This window comes from Tamandua tetradactyla, chromosome 4, assembly GCF_023851605.1.
Source record: "Tamandua tetradactyla isolate mTamTet1 chromosome 4, mTamTet1.pri, whole genome shotgun sequence".
Classification (NCBI taxonomy): domain Eukaryota; kingdom Metazoa; phylum Chordata; class Mammalia; order Pilosa; family Myrmecophagidae; genus Tamandua; species Tamandua tetradactyla.
This window is the reverse complement of record NC_135330.1, coordinates 147,543,528-147,562,903: the sequence shown is the minus strand read 5'-3', so window position 1 is coordinate 147,562,903 and position 19,376 is coordinate 147,543,528. Positions and strand designations below refer to the sequence as shown.

The 19,376-nt window shown below is 40.0% G+C and overlaps 1 protein-coding gene across 9 annotated transcripts in view; it reads right to left on the bottom strand.

The window, feature by feature from the left end:
• LOC143681453 (uncharacterized) overlaps positions 1-19,376 on the bottom strand; it is a 241,337-nt gene that overhangs the window by 208,287 nt on the left and 13,674 nt on the right. For all 9 annotated transcript variants that reach the window (XR_013174631.1, XR_013174629.1, XR_013174630.1 and 6 more), the window contains 2 exons: positions 4,003-4,144; positions 1,740-1,903 (listed from right to left, as the gene is read on the bottom strand). The gene's annotated coding sequence lies outside the window, so the exon portion shown is untranslated. The remainder of the gene's footprint in view (positions 1-1,739; positions 1,904-4,002; positions 4,145-19,376) is intronic.

Here is a 19,376-nt window from a genome sequence, read left to right as displayed (position 1 = left end):
TTTGGTATTTGTAGCACATTGATTAGCATCCCTCAAAAATTCATGACCACCCAAAAGCACAGAAAGTGACCTTAATTTAGGTCTTGACAGATGTAATCAGTTAAGAGTATCAAATGAAATTACCTGGAGCCAGGGTGGTCCTAAATCCAATGACTACTGTCCTTGTAAGAAGAGGAGAGGACAAAGAGAGACACACAGAGCATAAGGTGATGTGGAGTAGGTGACAGAGATTGAACTACTGTGTCTACAAGCCAAGGAAGACCAAGGATTGTGGGCCACCACTAGCCACTGGGAGAGAGCTTGGGACAGATTCTCCTACATAGCTCCAAAAGGAACCAACCCTGCTGACACCTTGGTTTCAGAGTTCTGGCCTCCCAAACTGTGAGAAAATAAACGTCTGTTGTTTTAAGCCACTAAATTTGTGGTAATTTGTAATGAGAGCTCTAGAAAACTAGCACAGTGGTGACCAGAGTCCATGCAAAACTCAGCCCCCAGACCGAAGTCTTCCTTACCACAAGTGTACTGATCATGTGAGTGGCTTGAGGAAACAAAGGCACAGATGAAGCCCTGTCTTTAACAAAATTCTCCATAAAGGGATCAGAGAATGAAGGTGGGGACACTAACATATGCATAGAATGTTAGACTGGACATTGAATAATCTAGAGTTATTCAGCTAATTTTTTTCTATTTCTTTTTTAATTGGAGCAGTTATAGGTTTATAGAAAAGTCATACAGAAAATACAGAGTTCCAAGATTACTCACCATCCCCCACCCCATCATGCACACAGTTTAAATTACCTTTCTGTATTGTAGGGATCTGGCTAGGAATCTGGAATGGGCTTCACTGCAAGTTGTTCTATTTGGGAAAGCCTGGTATAATGGAATGGGAGAACCCTGTTGATCCAGAGACTCATTGCTTGACCCTTTAGTAATTACTCACATGAAGCTTGAACCTCCCAAAACTCCTGGAGTCTTGAACTGCTGCACAGTACTTAATTTTTAAGTAGTAAAGCTGAATTGGGTGTGATAATGGTAAATGTGGGATACATTCAGTCAGTGGTAAAATGAAGAAGACGGGGCCACGTTTATCACCAGAGAGGTTTTGGTGAGTTCCAGTAGAAAGTCAGGCCCAGACACGAAGTATGGAAAGAAAGTAAATGGAATTCCCATATAGATTTGTTTAATATTCCTTTACTTTTATTCATTAGAGTTTGGGGGAGAAAGTGGCACAGGGGGCTTGCAGAGTTTTGGTTTCCCCTCTAATCCCTCTCTGTCCCTACCCTTATTAAGTCACAAATTAAAGAATTAATAAAATTAAGACAAGCCTCTCCATTACCTAATTCAGTTTGCTTTCTTTGATCTTTTCTCTCCCTTCTCCTTCCCCAGCTCCCTCCAAGGACACATCCTCTTCCCTTAAGGTACCTTAAAATCTATACACACACCCTACCTTCCCCCTAAGTCCTTGCATGGGGACTGTCCCTGAAATAACAGCTCCTGGGGCCTGGACAAGCAAAGGGAAATTGATATGGCACCCAGCTTTCTCCTCTGGCAGCATTAAGCAGTCTCCAAAGGATGGGAAAACTCCACCATTGAAATGTGCACACGTGCAGAGGGAACTATTCACTTCATTGGAACAGACAGATGAAAGGTTCTGCTGGTCACATTTATGTTATGTATGTATTGCCAGGCTAAAAACAAGGAAGAGGATTTTTACCCTCTCTACCCCTTCCCATAATTACCTTCAGCGGTGAAGCAGTTAATGTGGTATTCCTCCTCTTGGCTGGGAGTTTTCATTTCTTATTGGCACCGTTTTATCCCTGGAGACAATAGCAGATTGTTTCTGGTGTGCGCAGAAGGATCTTGTTCTGGCAGGCAGGCTTCCAGTCAACAAGCTTAACATCCTCTGCAAAGAACGTGCATGTGCCTTGTTTGAACCTGACTTTCAAGTGTCTTTTATGAAGACAATCATCCTAATCATAACCTGCAACGGCATTAGGAACTTTCACAAAACTGAAACCAAAAATGCTCTTAACAGTCTGAAGGAGAAACCAGGGCAAAGGAGGAAGCCCAAAAGGGTAGGGGGAGGAGGCTGCTGCTGAAATCCTTGGACCAAAAGGCTCCTGGCCTCAGACTCTCTTCACATTACCTGATTAGAAAAAGCCCTTCTTTTCCCCATACCTCTGACCTGATTAAGAGCCTTCAAACAGCTGTGTTGAGAAATCTTAACCACAGCACTCACCCACAGTATGAGCTTTCCGGGCAGGAAGTGAAGGAACCTAACAATGGAGGTCTCCCTACTCTGGCCTGAGGTTCATCCCAAAGGCAGCAATGACCGCGTTAAGCCGTAGGTTTCTCCTCTACCAGACGCCAGCTCCAATGTCCCTGGAAGCCAGGGGGAAAGCCTAGAGTAGATGTCCTCAACCACGGGCCATCAGGGGACAAGAAATGTGAACCAAGAGAAATAATCTTGAAGACATTTGTATAGTTACAGTTAAAGCACAAAACATTTGATCTGCCATGTCAAAAACTTACGTGAAGTAGACAGATTTTAAAGATAAGGGATGAAAAACTTATCAAGGTCAAACAAGGTCACACAGCTAGCAAAGGACAAAGCTGGTTACTAACATGAGGTTTCTAGGAGAGAACTGACAAGTTTCCTGTACAGAAGAATTTCAAATAATTTATGGAGATACTCTGCCCCCAAAGAATTCCCCATTCCTTAAGTGTGGGCTGTGCATAGCAACTTCCCTCCAAAGAATACAATCTGGAAAGGGATGAAAGAAGATTTCTTCACAGTGGAGAACCTGACAAACACTGTATCAACCAGGTGATCAAGGTCAACGTCAACAGTCATAAACTATGTTGATGGTATGTATCCTTGATAGGAAGTAAAGAAAATACACTTCACCTCTGTAGTCTTCCTCCCAAAAACCCTTCAGCCCAGCCTGAACATGAGAAAAATATCAGACAGACCCCAATTGAGGCACATTCTACAAAATGCCTGACCAGTCCTCCTCCAAACTGTCAAGGTCTTTAAAAACAAGTAACACCTGTGAAGCTGTCATAGCCAAGAAGAGCCTAAGGCGACAGGACAATTAAATATAATGTGGTATTCTGGATGGGATCCTGGAACAGATGATGAAAACTAAGGAAATCTGAATAAAGTATGGTCTTTGGTTAATAATGATGTTAGTGCTTTAAAGCTATAATATAATATATCAATATTGGTGCTTCAAATTATAATGAATGTACTACTAATGTAAGAGATCTATAATAGAGGAAGCAGCTAGACCTATGGAACTTTCTGTACTACCTTCTCAATTTCTCTTTAAATCTAAAACTAAAAGTATGTATAATAAAAGAAAAGTCTCTTTTACTAATCCTAACCTTCAAATCTTTCCCTAATAGCAGACCGTCCTGCTTCTCCTGAAGTAAGCCTTTTCTGGGAAGGTCTGTCATTTGGTCAATGCCTACTCCCCTACCTGACTCCATGACAGCAAAGACCAAGCCTGCCTTCGCTGAGCATTGGATCCCTCACACCGTGCACTGTTCCGAGCATACAGTAGGTCCTCAATATTTGCCCATCATTGGATCCCTCACACTGTGCACTGTTCCGAGCATACAGTAGGTCCTCAATATTTGCCCAATGCTGGATTAGGTCTGGGGGTGTTTAGAACTGGCTTCAATGTAAATACATTAAAGTAAAAATTCAATCCTAAATTAGAAACGGTGATAAAACTAAGATATTATAATAAGAGAATCAGCTCCCAGAGCCACTACCAATAGGTAAAGTATTAATTCTGATGATGAGACTCAATATGGACTTTTAAGAACAAAGCACATTCTAGAACAAGGTTAAAAACACAAGTTGGAACTCATATGTTCTACCCATATTCCTGACCTACAGAAATTGTAAAACATAATATACAATACATATTGTTTTAAACAACTAAATTAGAACAATTTGTTCCACAGCAATAGATAACTAATATAGGTACTTACTAAATGTTGGCCGAATTGACTTGAGTACTCCCAGATCAGCTGGACAAAGTTTGAATGCCTATTCCTATACATCTGGAACCGTGTTAGGCACTAGGAATGCACATAATGAAGTAAGACATGGCCACTCCTTTCCACTAGCTTCCTGTCGAAACAAGTAGACACAAAGTAAAAAGTTAATTTAAGAATAATATTATCTAGTTTATTTATTATACCAGTGGGCCCTTCCTTGCTCAAACTTGAATCATGAATTGGGGGCCGATGACTTCCTGAAAACATCTATTTATTTTAATTGATTGGCATGTGGCCTCCTGGCTTTCCTTGTGAGGGTGGAATTAGAAAAGTGACTAAAGAAATAGGCAGATGTTGTGTTTTGGGTGGGTTGAGGCTCCTGAGGAGAGGGGAGAGATGTAGAATGAGGTAGGCCACTCTGTCACCTCCCTCAAGCCTGAGTCTAAACCTGTTTGAGAGAGGAGTAAATTGGGAAGTGGAGAAAATTGGAAAGTGGAGAGAGTGAAGTTCCTGAAAGATACTGTGAGACCCTCAGCACAGGTGGAACTGTTTCAGGGACCCAGGGAGTAAGGATACATTCTGTATGATGGCTTTGGTGTCCTGAGGGACCAGGAGAGCCACTGACAGAGGAGGGAGATGTCAGGGACAGGAAGTCATAGCAGGACAGGGCCAGAGCTAACCTGAGAACATTGGACTCACCATCCCCTGGAAAGGAGAGGACATTACCATGTAAAGAGAAAGCCACGGAACCCAATCCAACTGATTCCTGGCCAGTTAGAATGCAACTAACCCCAGAAGAAAGCAACCTCACAGCCTCTGAAACCATGAACCAATAGATTCTTGTTGTTAAGCCAATCCATTATGTGGTATTTGCTATTGCAGCCAGAAAATAAGATTGGGTAGGGGGGTACCAGACCCAGAGAAGGGGTACACAGTCCATCAGCCAGGCAAAGACAGAGTGGCAGGGGGAAGACACGAACAAAGCTCAGAGATGTGAAATGGCTGAGCACAGGAGTACTCTGAAGCCAGGATTCTCTGATCTACCAGACATCAGCAGCCACCAGCACCCCCATCCCTGCTTTGTCCTGGTCACACAGTCCTCCACTCAACAACCTGAATCTGCATATCCAAACTCAATCATAATACCCTCAATTCCCTGCCCTAGGGCTTAGACATCATGTGGGGATAAGAAATACTTGATCTTATTTATAAAACAGGTTCATATGTTGTCATAGTTAGGTTCAGGTGTCATCTTGGCCAGATGAAGGTGCCTAGTTCTATTGCTCTGGACATGAGCCAATGGCATGTGAACCTCATCTGTTGCTGATTACATCTGCAGTCAGCTAGAAGGCATGCCTGCTGCAATGAATGATGTTTGATTTAATTGGCTGGAAGGTTAGATGAGAGAGCTCAACATAGCACAGCCCAAGCAGCTCAGCATACCTCATCTCAGCACTTATAGCTCAGCCCAGGCCTTTGGAGATGATGAAAGGAATCACCCTGGGGAAAGTTGTTGGAACCCAGAGGCCTGGAGAGAAGGCCAGCAGAGATCACCCTGTGCCTTCCCATGTAAGAAAGAAACTTCCCATGTGAGAAAGTTGAAAGCTGGCTGCCTTTCCTCTGAAGAACTATACATTTTCAACTAAATAAATCCCCTTTTATGAAAAGCCAATCCATCTCTGGTATGTTGCATTCTGGCAGCTAGCAAACTAGAACACATGCATATGTGATCAAAAGACTTTTTCCATTGTCTTGTGGAGGGTGAAGACCACGTGGATTTCATAAAAGGGTGCCACTCTCTCTGGCACTGAGAGTTGCAGCCAACCTGAAGGTTAGGCTCCTTCCCGTGGTAAAGCAACAATTTACTAGCCTTTGTCTCCAAATGTGTGATCCATTCCAAGCTTCAACTTTCTCATGGATATTTTACTTTGTTCCATGTCTTTTTAAAGCCTTAGGGAGATGTTTGTAATCACAAGAGGCAATGAATTCCCTGAATGTATAAACTCATGTGCAACTGTGCTGCACAATACCATTGGGGTAGGGGTGGAGATATCATTGGAGAAATCTACAAATTTTGAATATTTCTTCTTAAACGCTGAAAAAATGTGTTGAATTTTAATTTTAAGTTTCTCATGACTTGAATGCTTTCAATCATGATTAGATAATGAGCCACGAAGCAGTAAGATTCAGGCTTCACTATTTTTATCAGTTTGCTTTTGATTAAACATGTATAATACTTACATTTGTGGAGTAAATAAAAGTGCTGCTTTTAGAGTAAACCATCTATTGAACATAGTTGGGGGGAACTACAAAGTGTTACTGCAAAATGATGTCAGTACATGGGGGCCACAGTGAGCCTTCTCCAAAAATTAGAAATTTGTCCTCTAAACATTAAACTTTTTCAGAGCAGGGGTTAGGAAAGTCAGCTTAAAGAAAAAGAAAGATTTGTAAGCACAGGACTTGACAGAAACAAGAGAATAATGAATTAATGCATCAAAAGACCAAGTATTATTTCAGAAGGGGCTTGGTTAGTCATGGTTTAAAATCACAGTGGGATAGGCAAACAAGACAGGAACTTTTGGCTTGGAGCCTTTCCTTAGAGAGTATCTGTGCATTTAGAAGGTCATCCCTCATAAGAGATAGAGCAGGGCATTCACTGACATTTTTTAAACAAGTAACAATAGTTGCCATTTATTTTCGGCATCCTATATGCCAAGCACTGAGCTAAATGTTTAGCGTTATCACATTATTTAATATTGTCAATTGTGCCATTAGTTTACAGAGAAGGAAACAGAGGTCTATATTGCCTAAATATTTTAAGCATAAATACAGAGAGAATACATGGTGATAATAAAGTTGAAACCCAGGTAGGTCTACCTGATTCCAAAATACTTGCTTTTAACCATTATTAGGTAGATCTGGGTTTTAATTTTAGCATCACCACCTACCATCATTTACTCAAGGATACCATAACTTGGCCAAAATGACACATGAACTTAGCCACTGCAGTAAAAAAAAAGAACAATCATTGTCTTTCTCAAGATGAAGGTGATTTTAGGGACCTTGTTTGGAGCAGTTGAGAGTTCAACATACATGGATTCTAATTTTTCTGTCTACAGAGAGGAACTATACATGAATGAGTTTTCAAGTATTATGGTTACTGCACTGGATAGTTCTCATTCAATTAACACATTTAGAGTCTATCTTTATACACTATTTTTATGTGTAATAAACTAATATGAGGCCATCACTGAAAGTTGAAATTACAATTGACATCTGGCAAAATTAAATATATAATATTTATATATATATATACTCACACACATATATAAGGCTAGATCAGACTCTAGACTGATAAATTCAGTAAATGCCCCAAGATAATAACTTTTGACCCCAAGAAGCGCCTTGGAAGAGAACATATGACCCTTTCCATAAATACACACCCCAAAATCTTTATGTGGCTGAGCACAAGGCCTCAGCTTTTTTTTTTCTTTTTTTCCTATATTGACCATCCAAACGAGATAATATAAAATTCTTGAATAAATGGAGAGATATACTATATTCCTTGATGGAAGTTGAATATTGGGAAGATGTTAATTGCCCTTAAATCAATTATAGATTTAAAGCTAATTTAGTCAAAACATAAACAAATTTATTTAATCAAGTTATCACATAGCTCTTCTGTAAAAACAAGAAAGATCTATAAAAAAAATTTTGAAAATCAGAGACTAGCTGAGGAGTCGGGCTCCAGGCCAAAATCTTATGCGTGATCTTTCAGATTTCTTGCAGGCAATTACAAGGCTTTGCCTGGTAGGCCTCATGGGCGGAAGCTGCCCTCCCCACACACACTGGGTGCACAGTCCATGTATTGCCTTTTTTCTCCCCATACGATAAGCATTTTAATTTCTCAGCAAATCTTCAGCATAAATCCATAGTAGGTACTCTTTTCGTCTCAAGTCCAGAAAGGCAAAGTCACTTACCTAACATCACACAGCAGGTCCCCTAGCCAGGATTTGACCTGAGGTTTGTCTGCTGCCAGAGCGCAGGATCTTACAACGTGGCCTTACCGCATGCTGAGTACAGGTCTCCTTTTCCTGGTACTTGACTGCAGGCCTCTTTTCCCCTGGCCCCCACAGCATATCCATACATATATCTGCATTCCTACCCTGGAGGAGGAGGCCTGGGGGAGGCCTACCCACCATTTGGAGGCCACCTTATCTGGCCAGCTGAAACATTTCCCAGGAAGTGTGGGCGAGACAGGGAAGGGAGCCTTGGCTGAGGCACTTTACTGTGACTCCGTGCTTTCCCAATTACAGCCAGCCCTTCCCCACTCTCCCTCTCTCTGGTCTTCTGAGTCCATAAAAAGCCAGGAATCTTTTGTTCTAGGTTCCTCAGCAGTAAGATGATTATCCTCATCTGTGTTTTTGCCTGGCCCATTTCTGTGGGGAAAATAGAACACTGGATACTTTTTTTTTTTTTGTCTCTTGCCAGCACTGTCATGTTAAGGGAATAAGGGAATAAAGGCTCAGTTGTTACCAAGTGTTACCTTCTGTTTGACTCATTGCCCTAATTGATCATTTTGACACCTGGAAGCCTGTCACTAGCAATGATAGTCACTGAAATCTATTATGAGGCTATAATAATTAAAACAGTGTGGTACTAGTATAAAAACTGAAAGTCTATCAAGCAAATCAACAGTCTGAAAACTGGCTTTGTTCACTAAATTGCATTGGGACTATCATTTACTAAAGAGGAGAAAAAGCAATTTACCTCTTCATTCAACTATACACCAAAATACATTCAAGTTGGATTAAAGAATTGATTAAATGTAAAATACCAAACTCTAAAAATATTGGGAAAAAATAAGGAATAAATATCTTCCTGATCTCTGAAGGGAGGGAGATTTTTTATACTAAAAACAATGGAAGGAGCTGGTGATGGTGTCTCAGTGGCAGAGTTTTAAACAAGTAACAGTAGTTGCCATTTATTTTCGGCATCCTATGTGCCAAGCACTGAGCTAAATGTTTAGCTACATCATATTATTTAATATTGTCAATCCTGCCATTAGTTTACAGAGAAGGAAACAGAATTCTATACTGCCTAAATATTTTAAACATAAATACAGAGAGAGTATATGATGACAATAAAATTGAAACCCAGGAATATCAGATTCCAAAATACTTGCTTTTAACTATTATTAGGTAGACCTGGGTTTCAATTTTAGGTGATGGTGTCTCAGTGGCAGAGTTCTTGCTTGCCATGCTGGAGACCCGGGTTCAGTTTCCAGTGCTTGCCCATGCAAAAGCAATGGAAGGAATTCCAAAGAAAGGGTTAATAGACCTGACTACATAATAATTCCTAACTTTCTATATCAAAAAATTAAAGCAAATAACCTAGAATATTTTCAGCAAGTGTGTAAGGGGTTAATATCTGCTAATATTTAAGTAACTCATATAAATAAATTATTTTCAAAATATTAATTCTCATACATAAATGGTAAAGGGACTTAGTCAAGGCCCAAAATAAGATATAACAAATATATGGGGAAATACTGAAACCCATTAGTAATCCAGTAAGTTTAGTCAGAAATGTCCACCCAAATTAGCATAGACTTTAAAGAGTTATAATTCTCAACACTAGTGAGGAGTGAGTGAAACCAGAGTTAAATTAACATAATTTTGTTATCGGTCACAAATTGAAACAGTTATTCTGATCATAAAGAGTGTGATTGGAGTAAGGGGAAGAGACGAGACAAGTAGCAGGGCCAACCAGGGTCTCTTGGGAGGATTCATGATATTCTTGAAATCACTTCATTTTTCATTGATTTATTAGCAATAATATCCATAACATCTCAGTTGTGCTATGCTAATTTTTTCTAAAACACAACTATTAAAAATATTCATCCATGTACCACCTAAAATTATTACCATCAGTAAATATGCAGATTTTGAAAAACTGCCATAACAGAGAAGACAGACAATCGAGCAAGTGCCTCCTCAATTTTATAAGCTTTCCTACATCCATATCATTTTTCTTTTCTTCACTCCATAGCCAGGGAATGAGTTGTTCCTCTTCCAGTTCAAGTGACACCCTACCACTTGAACTCTGACTCCTTCTGCCCAGCACAGGAACCGTGTGCTACCAGGAGTCTCCTCTCTCCTCCCACATCTTGAAATCTTTCACTCCACTGGTCCCCATCTCTCCCACATGGACTTCCTCTTCAGGTCCCTGCTTAAGTCTCCAAACCCTTTTCGCATTACACTCTATGGCTGACCTTTTGCTCAGCTTGAGCTTTTAATGTGTAATGCTGTTTCTTTCCTCTTACCTTTGTACAGGTCATTTCTTATATCTGTAATTTCTTTTCAATGCCCCTCTCCCCCCCCCCCACTTTTTTTATTAATAAGCTATGGATCTAACAGAGGATAAGACCTATGGTTTATTTTATTATCTTTTTTTTTTTTTTGCTGTGATCTCTAATTTTAAAGGGACACAGCTTGGGGACAAGCTATATAAATTTGCTCAATTTTACTCACCCTTCATTCCCAGCTACCACTCTTTTTGTTCTTTCTATTGGTTCCAGACAGTTTGTTCCCAACCTATACTATTTCTTCTATTCTTTAGTCTTGCATCAAAATGCTTTGTGGTTTTATAATACTGAAATGACATTTTCAACACCCAAATCTCAGTTCTGAGGTCAAGATAAAAGAAATGTATCAGAAACTTCTCTTGCCACAATATAAAGTCATCCTCAGTAGATATAACATATTTATATGTAATATAAATTAGATCTTTCAGCCATAAATCGCTATGAAAATACACGTTCCCCTCTAAGTTCGTCAATAGATATCAGGCAAAATAAATTCTTAGGAAGTTTGTGATAATTAGTATAAAAAACCGAAGACAAGCTTTTGATTTTGATTAAATTACTTGACCAATGTGAATCTTTCCTGGAAGACTTCATGTGAGTGAATTCTGTCATCAAGTTTTCTCGTGATAATATTTGCAAAAAAGTTAAAATCTAAATTCAAAGCTAATTTTTAAAATAAGTCAATGTTTATAAGGAAGATAGTCTTAAATATCTTATGAAATTTCTTCCTAAATTTTGTTTTTTCAAGGCCACAAAGTGGAACAGAAAACTCAGTCTACTATCTCAGTTTCAAAATCTACTATAAGTCCCAACAACTTTATTGCAATATTGAAGCAGCAGGAAATGAAGGGACGTTCTTTCTTCTCACAGACTTCCCACAGATCCTAGATTCCACTGGATTTTGAACAGTGGTATTGAATAAGGCACCATTTCAAATATTGTGGATTTTTTCTACAAAATGTCAAAGTATTAATCACTTTAACATGGTTCATGGTTATCCTTGAAAACTGGCAAATTAGTGGTTAGGAAATATCCTTGTTTCATGTTTCAGGATTCTCAACCAAATAATGTCTTATAGCTTTTGTTCTTTCATATTCCTTCCATCCTTTAATATCCACAATATTCCCATGAGGTAGATAAGGTTGTATGGTGGTGCCCTCTTCCGCCTTGCTCCAATTCCTTCTGAGAAAACCTTATGATGGTCCATGTTTTGGGAGCCCAAATTCTTCAGGTGAAGCTGCCCAATTTTTCCATCTCAATAAGCCTAAGCTGCCATAATTACATACTCCTTGCCAGTGATTTGTTTAGGAATGGCAATGTGATGTGAGAAGAAGTCTCTCCGGCAGGGGAGGGTGGGGGACTCTGAAAAAGGTTTTTAAATCCACCCAGAAGGAACCCCTTTCTTTTCCTGCCTCTGGATATTGTAGTCACAGAGGAAGAAAGCGAGTCATGAGAAGTTAAGTATTGGTCCCAAGACCCTTAGATTAGTGGGAGTGAATGGGAAGGAGTGACCAGAAGGCAGAAATACTCTATAAACTTTGGACAGCTATTATATAAAAGTGCACAGTACTATGCTGGCATGCATTCTTAAAGCCTCTACCAAACCATAAAGCAATAACATACTCATCAGAGGAGAAAATGAAGTGAAAAAAAAAAGCTATCGATGAATCAACTTCAACCACATGGATGAACCACAGCGTTGAGTGGAAAAAGTCATCTCCAGAAGAATTCAGGTAGAATGGTTGCATTTATATAAAGTTCAAAACTCCGAAAACTAAAAATTATGTATATTTCAGGTATAGAGATGTAGAAAATCTAAAAGACACACCAGAGGATGATGGCTATAAAGCTTGGAAGCTCCCTTGTGGTGTGGGCAGAGGAGTTGGGTCCCTGAGATTGTCCTATGCGCAACGTGGGCAATGGGAGATGGGTGTTCATTTGTTCATGTTACTGTTGTTCTTGATGCATTAAAGGTTATAAATATTTCTGCATATGTATCCCATATTTATTAAAACTATTTACAAAGAAAAGGAAAAGTGTGAAGTGATTATTTAGGCCTTTGAATGCAAAAATATTCAAATATTCTTATTTAGGAACAAGGTTATTTGAATCTGTGAGAAGGGTCAGCCTACTACTTTAATCTACGGTTGGTGATCAGACCTGCGACCATTTCACCCTGCAAACTCCTAAATTTCATAAATAAAACTTTATAAATAAGGTGTTTGAGTTATATTGGATTTTGTCTCAGAAAAGGAAAGGAAAGCAAAATCAAAAGTAACTGGACAAGCTGTGTTAAGGCATTTCTTCCAAGTCGTGAAGCTCTGGACAATTGATCTCAGATGGGTCACTCCAGGGGACAGAGGAAGGAAACAAAAAAGTAAATCTGTGCAAGAGGAGGCGCTATGCAGTAAGTCCTCCCCCAAGCCCCTTTCTTTGTTTTCTTTGATGGCATTTTACAGAACTGGCAGAAATAGATCATAAAAGAGCACCTGGGGTCTTAATTTCACTTTCAAGCCACCCTAACATTCTCGTATAAGAAAACACACCGATATTCCCTAAAGTAGGTATAAAATGCTTTCAAGAACAATTTCACTAAAAATCAGGGCCCTTGTCCCTAGGCCATAAAAGGCCAGTCCAACAACCTCAATCTAGCTAACGAAGATAAAAATCATGGAAAGATTTTAGGGTAGCTCTTGAAATCCAAAGAACTGAAAATCAAGCTTTCAAGATTCCAGAAAGAACACCTCTTACCAGGTGTATTTACAGCCATTTCTTCTCTCACACATTGTGTCTCAGCTACCAATAACTCCTAGTCTCTGAATCCAAACTGCTGAATTTCCAGAAGAGGGAATCTGGCCCAGACTGGGTCTGTTGTCCACATTTGGATCAAGTAGCTATGACTGTAGGGGACTGTAGAGACTTCACAATTGAAATAGCAGCTCAGTGGCCAGAGTTCCTCTCAAAGAAAGAGGCAGATCAGCTTTGCCCACTAAGGGGGAAAAGAACAGTTCCAACCCATTGGCTCCTCTGAATCAAGGTCCTTATTTAAATTTACTTTTATCTTACTATATTTTTCTCCACAAAAGAAACTACTGTAACAACCCTGACATTTATTTCACAAGAACTCTGTTGAAACTAGAGTGGGATCCCCTGTCCAAATGTATTAAATCTTGATGTAACCAATCTATAAACCCCAAAGGTTGATATTTAAACTTTTAAATGTGAGTATTTTAACTTTATTTGAAAATGTAAGGTTCTGCTATAAATTCTTGGCTAGGTCCTTGTGCTGGTTTGAAAGGATGTATGTACTCTAGAATAGCCATGTTTTAATCACAATCCCATTTTATAGAGGCAGAATAATCCCTATTAAATATCGTTTGTTTGAAACTGTAATTAGATCATCTCCCTGGAGATCTGATTTAATCAAGAGTGGTTGTTTAGCTGGATTAGGTGGAGGCATGTCTCCACCCATTTGGGTGGGTCTTGATTAGTTTTTAGAGTCCTATAAAAGAAGAAACATTTTGGAGAAGAGAGAGATTCAGAGAGAAGCAGAGAATGCTGCAGCACCATGAAGCAGAGAGTCCGCCAGCCAGCAACCTTTGGAGATGAAGAAGGAAAATGCCTCTCGGGGAGCTTCATGAAACAGGAAGCCAGGAGAGAAAGCTAGCAGATGATGCTGTGCTCGCCACATACCCTTCCATCTGAGAGAGAAGCTCTATGTTCACCATGTGCCTTCTCACTTGAGAGAGAAACCCTGAACTTCATCAGCCTTCTTGATCCAAGGTATCTTTCTCTGGATGCCTTTGATTGTACATTTCTATAGACTTGTTTCAATTGGGACATTTTCTCGGCCTCAGAACTGTAAACTAGTAACTTATTAAATTCCCCTTTTAAAAAGCCATTCCATCCCTGGTATATTGCATTCCAGCAGCTAGCAAACTTGAATAGTCCTCATGCCAAATACCAAATACAGACTATGAATTTCATAGGTTTCAAATTCAGGTGTACACAAAATATTTATTTTTCTAGAACAAAACTTAATTTCTTCAGCCCTCACTCCATTGACGACATAGAACAAATGCTAGTCAAACAGTATTTCCTCAGCCAATTCAGAATGCTTTTCCCACCCTACTTCCCTTTTCTGAGATTGCATTTAAGATTCCGAAGAGTCTATAACCTCCAGACATTTAGAGTGGGGTGGGAAGGCCCTATTGTCATCTGTGTTGGCACTTCCTGCTGGTCTTTTTTCTTTCACTGGTCCCCAGTGTGAGACATCGCTTTAGTTTCCTCATTGCTAAAGCAAATACTGTGCACTGGGTTGGCTAAAACAATGGAAATTTATTGGCTTACAATTTTGAGACTAGAAGAAGTCCAAATTAAGGCATCATCAAGGCAATACTTTCTTTCCAAAGACTGGTATTCTGGGGCTAGGGACTCCTCTGTCACATGGCAATGCACATGGCAGCCTCTCCTGGCCTCTCCCTTCTCATCCAGGTTCTGCTGACTTTGTTTCTGGCTGCTCCATTTGACTCTGTGTCTGACTTTCACTCTGCTTATAAAGCACTCGAGTATTCTAGATTCAAGATTAGCATGATTCACTTGGCCATACCTTAACCGAAATAACATTTTGAAGTAATATTATTTACATGGGTCCACACCCACAGGAATAGATTAAGTTTAAGAATGTGTTTTTCTGGGATACATAGCTCCAAACCACCACAAACATCTGTCTGTCCTAATATCTATCAATGGGCATTGTCCCTTCTTGTTTACGGTCTAAATTTCTCAACGGCTATTTTGCATCCCCCTTGTCCCAACCTTGGGGCTCTGCTGGTCCACTAACCCTGTCCGCCTGTTTTAAGTGCACGGTAAGGTTTTAGATTTCTCCCTTTTCACTCTGTCTGGACACCAAGACACCAAGATGTAAGAGAAATCTGCATCCTTGCCTGCTCTCAGGTCTCACACAAGAAAAAAAGCAGAGTGGCAGCCTGCTTCTGCATATTCAGACCTGTGTGCAGTCCTTCCTTGTTCCTATCAGCCCCTAGGGTGGCTCTCTTCTTCTACTCTCTTCCTCCCAGCTGTGGGAACTATATTTGGACTACATGAGTGGGTTACCTGGATTTATCCAATATTCTTCCATGCCTCTTGTTTGTGGCATAGTCTCCATGCCTCATTTCTTCAGAATTCTGATTTTCGACACTAAAAGCCCAAATTCTTATAACTCAGAAACTTTTTCCCCTGCTACTTCTGCCATGAATCTCAAGTGTGTAGCTGAGAACTTGAACTGAGCATTGGCCCTCTTTCCTCTCTTGGCATTGCTGTTGTAACAGCCATACATTGAGAACTGTTGGTATGACCTTCTCTTTTGCCTGACTGGCAAGCACATGGTAGGGGTCACAGAAAAGTCCAAGGAAAGAAGCATAGATTAATATTTCAGTTTATTACATTGCACTAAAAAAGAGTTGGCAGTATTCTTTGATATTATTTGATTTCAAAATAAGTATGACATTAAAATTGTAAGACATTTTCTTTACCCCACCATAAATAAGTGAAACAGAATAGTTATTAATGATGCATCAATGAACTGCAAACCTATTCATGAAAACTTTGAACCATTTTTATTTGCGGAATTTATTTTGACATATTTTGAGGGTCCTTAAATAAAAGTTATGAAGTCAATTAAAACATTTCTTAACTATTTATCTCCAGTGGAACCCAAAGTCCCTATTTGACCTGGATATATTTCAAAACTGCAAGCAGACACTGGACCTCAACAACAGCCTTGTCTCATTTTGTGCAGGGACAGTTGCGATTTACACTCTTTCTTTCATAGGCAGCTGAAAATTCTGATCTATACTGGACTAGCCCCACACAGGCTACATTCAACATTTCAATGAGATTTAATCTAGTCCCTCTGTAGCATTTCTTTACCTACCTGGTTACTTTCTCCTATTCTGGTTTCCAGAGTCACATAACCAAAGTCAGTTCAGCATATTGGTCCTTCTTTACATAAAAATCTGTTGGGAAAGAATTACCTCTAAAACTCATCCACTCCTCTCTGCTGGTAGCAGTGCCAATTTTGAGGGTTTGTCTCACTTTTATTTCATTCTGAATGTCAACAAATGGTTAGTTAGTTAGTCTTCTCCTTCCATTCTGTCTGTTGAAAGTACAGCGGGAACCTCTTCCCAATGGAGTACATCTTGATGGGACCAATCTTTAAAGTTAAAATCTTCCCCTAAAGGTTGACATTTAAACTCTAAAGTGAGGTTTTTTTCCCCAAGATGTGTATTAGTTTTCTGGAGCTCCAATAGCAAATTACCACTAATGGGGTGACTTAACAGAAATGTATTCTCTGACAGTTCTGGAGGTTAGAAGTCTGAAATCAAGGTGTTGGGAGGGCCATGTTTCTCAGAAGGCTCCAAGAGAGAATCCTTCCTTGCCTTTTTCTAGCTTCTGGTGGTTGCCAGCAATCCTTGCTGTTCCTTGGTTTTCCTTAGCTTGTAACTTGCACCACTCCAATTTCTGCCTTCAAAGTCACATGGCCTTCTTCCCTGTGCATCTCCTCTGTGTCTCTGTGTCCAATCCCTTACAAAGACACCAGTCATTAGATATAGGGCCCACCCTAACCCAGTGTGACCTCATGTTAACTTGCTTATATCTACAAAGATCCTATTTCCAAAGATCACATCCACAAGGAGTGGGAGTTGGGACTTGAACATGTCTCTCTTGGGAGACACAATTCATCCCACTATCAGACAAAGCATAGGAGGCAGCGCTGAAAAATTACTCAATCTACTGTGAAAGCTTTAAGGCCCCTTGACCTCACCAAAGAACCACGATTAGAAACTTCATCCTTTGGCGACTGTTGAAAGCACTGACATCATGTTCTATCCAGTTCATAGGCCATGTTTTACTACTACTGGTCAATGCCTATATTCATCATTTTATTATTTTATATAAGGTTGCCGTGAATGTTATATTTTTTCTTCTTTTGAACTTCTTTTCATGTGATAAATTTCCGTGAATGAGGTTATTAAAACTATTACATTTTCTGAATTGATGCAAATGTTCTAAGAAATGATCATGATGATGAATATACAAGTGTGTGATAAAAAAAGAATGTTCATATTGCATGTTGATTGGTTTTATTAATTAAAAAAGCTATTACAACTGATAATTGTGACAATTATATAAAAATAAAATTTGGGGTAAAGCATATAATTTTCAAGTTTGCTTGAAAATTAACAATAACTGTATGTGATCAAAACCAGGATGGAATAAACCAAAATGAAAACTGTATTAGAAATAATGAGATTATGAATGATTTTCTTTTTCAAAAAATCAAAAAATTTCAAACTTCGCTGGAATTTTTTAAAAGACCATAAAAGTTTTCTAGCTATAGGAGAGCATGTGTTTTCATTGAAAAAATTATTTATTCTTAACCTTTAAAGTATATGTGGAAAAAGAAAGACTTTTCTTCAGAGCAAAATGACATAATCAAACTATACTTTTATTGTTCGCATTGTTTGCTAGAGGTTTCAATATTTGAAAAGTATCGAAAGAGAAACAACAATAATAAAAAGAATTCCAAAGTACTCTGTTTTTATTGCACCACTTTCTCAAAAATATGCAATTTAGGGAGGCTTGTGATAAAGGCTAATCTGCCAATTAAACATAATTGAATAAAAATTATTTTCTGGGAAGATGGCGGCTTAGTAAGACGCGCGGATCTTAGTTTCTTCTCCAGGACACCTACTAGGGGAGTAGAAACGATACAGAAAGCGCCCAAAGCCACAACAGAGATAAAAAAGACAGCGTACCCCATCCTGGAACGGCTGGCTGGCTAAGAGAAGCAGCTCGGGTGAGATCGCCGAGGCGCGCGGGCCTTACCGGGCGGGGCGGGAAGCGGCCGGAGTTACTCCCTTCCCCCTTCCCGGGCCGGCTGGGAGAATTGGAGAGGCGGTCCCCTGAAACCAAGGCGACTGGCGCCCACACCACGCGCAGCCCCCGGACCAACTGAGAGAATTGGATCGGAAATCCCCAGCCCGCGGAGAACGGTGACGGGTGGGGGAGGCCCCTTCCAAACCCGTGACTCCCGGGGAACGTGCACTCTCTCGGGCGGGCCGCTGCCGCTGGCGCCCTCCTGCCACGCTTGTTGCCCAGGGCCGACTAGGAAATTCGGACGGGCTCTTTCCCTGACTGCGGCGACCAGCAACCCTCCCTGCGTTCGGACCCCGGGCCGGCTCAAGCCGCTTCGGCTAGCGAACCCCCAGGACGGCGAGAGTTTTCCAAAGTTTAAGGTCCCACAGCACCTTTTACTGGTGGGACCCGCAGACAAACGTGTGCCACGAGCGCCACCTACTGGGCAGGATAAGAAAAACAGAACCCAGAGATTTCACAGAAAAATATTACAACCTTGCTGGGTCCAACACCAAGAGAAATCTGAATAAATGCCCAGACGCCAGCAGCAGAAGATAACTGTCCACGCTCAAAAGATTGAGAATATGGCTCAGTCAAAGGAACAAACCAATAGCTCAAATGAGACACAAGAGCTGAGACAACTAATGCTGAATATACGAACAGAAATGGAAAACCTCTTCAAAAATGAAATCGATAAATTGAGGGAGGACATGAAGAGGACATGGGCTGAACATAAAGAAGAAATAGAAAAACTGAAAAAACAAATCGCAGAACTTATGGAAGTGAAAGATAAAGTAGCAAACATAGAAAAAATAATGGATAGCTACAATGATAGATTTAAAGAGACAGAAGATAGAATTAGTGATTTGGAGGATGGAACATCTGAATTCCAAAAAGAAACAGAAACTATAGGGAAAAGAATGGAAAAATTTGAACAGGGTATCAGGGAACTCAAGGACAATATGAACCGCACAAATATACGTGTTGTGGGTGTCCCAGAAGGAGAAGAGAAGGGAAAAGGAGGAGAAAAACTAATGGAAGAAATTATCACTGAAAATTTCCCAACTCTTATGAAAGA